Raw genomic sequence first — 1,510 nt, forward strand, 5'->3', positions numbered from 1 at the left:
TGGAAGAAGTGCAGCCAGAGTGCTCCTTGGAGGACAAGATGGCTAAACTTCGTCTCTCATACTTTGGACATATTGTCAGGAGGGAACAGTCGCTAGAGAAGGATATCATGCTTGGTAAGATGGAGGGTCAGAGAAAAAGAGGAAGACCCCCCAGCGAGATAGATTGGCCAGGTGGCAGCATTGATGGACTCAAGTGTGGCAGTGGTAGTGAGGTTGGCCCAGGATCGGACATTGTTTTGTTCTGCTGTACATGGGGTCACTATGAGTCAGTTCTGACTTGATGGCACCTGACAACAACATAAGGGATATTAGTCTATAATATTCTTTATTAGTGATGTCATTGTCTGGTTTTTATATGAGGGTTATGCTCACTCCATAAAATGTATTTGGGAATTATCTATCTGTAATGATTAGGGTTCTGTGTCAACTTGACTGGACTAGGATTTCCAGAGGTTTGGCAGTTGAAATGTGCTTATTCCAATGGTGATATAACCGAATACAGGCATGGCATGGGGTCAGTGACTATGAGCAGCCAATCAGTTAAAGGGATGCTTCCTTGGACGTGTGGCCTGCTCCCAATATAATAGACAAACAGGAGGGACTCACTCCCTCTCTCTTTTGTTGGGGACCTGGGACTCTACAATTTTAAGCCATATCCACACACACACATATTTCACTAGTTTTTCTTCTTTAGAAAACCTAGTCTTTTCTATGTTCTGGAGTAGTTTGAGTAAAATTGGTGTCAGCTCTTCTCTGAATTTTTAGTCAGATTTACCAGTAAATCCATCTGTGCCTGGACTTTTCTTATTGGAATCTTTTGCCCTGTCCATACATTGTTTATTTCTGAAATTTTAGTCTTAATATTCTGGGTTTCTATTTTCAGGTTTCATATTGTTTCAAAATTTTCACTTATTTTGTCCATTTGTTCTGGAAGTGTTTTCCTGAATTCTTCTAAAGTTTTTTCTGTTTTCCTTGCTTTCCTCAGTGTTTCTCTCAATCTGTTGAAGGTATCTAAATTACATTCTATTTCAGGTTGTTCCAGTGCCTTTTTCTCCCTCAGGAATGTTTTCTGGCCCTGTATCTTGCACACTTGTTTTAGTCACTCTCTATTTTTTCTTTATGTGAACTGAAATTTTTTGTTGTTTCCATGACATTGTGGTGTTTGCATTTGATTGATGTATTTGTATTTAATTGATGATTGCGTGTTGGTGTGCACAAAATGCCTCCTTGTGGATGTGATTATAGAATGGAAGTATGTACACAGTTTTCCATTCATGCAGCAGTTACTGTGGTGATGTTGTATTTATGTTTAATGGATGATTGTATGTTGATGCGTTCTTAGGCTCTCATGAATTGCTTCCTTGTTGGTGTAATTAAAGAATGGAAGCATGTGCACAGTTTTCTATTTGTTATTCATGCAGCTCAGTTTAAGATGAGTTTGGTTTTTGTTGGCTGTTCTTTATTGTTGATCAAATGGTATAGAAGCTAATACTGGTTCTTGCACAGTAGG

Source organism: Chrysochloris asiatica, unplaced genomic scaffold (assembly GCF_000296735.1).
Source record: "Chrysochloris asiatica unplaced genomic scaffold, ChrAsi1.0 scaffold00085, whole genome shotgun sequence".
NCBI classification, from domain to species: domain Eukaryota; kingdom Metazoa; phylum Chordata; class Mammalia; order Afrosoricida; family Chrysochloridae; genus Chrysochloris; species Chrysochloris asiatica.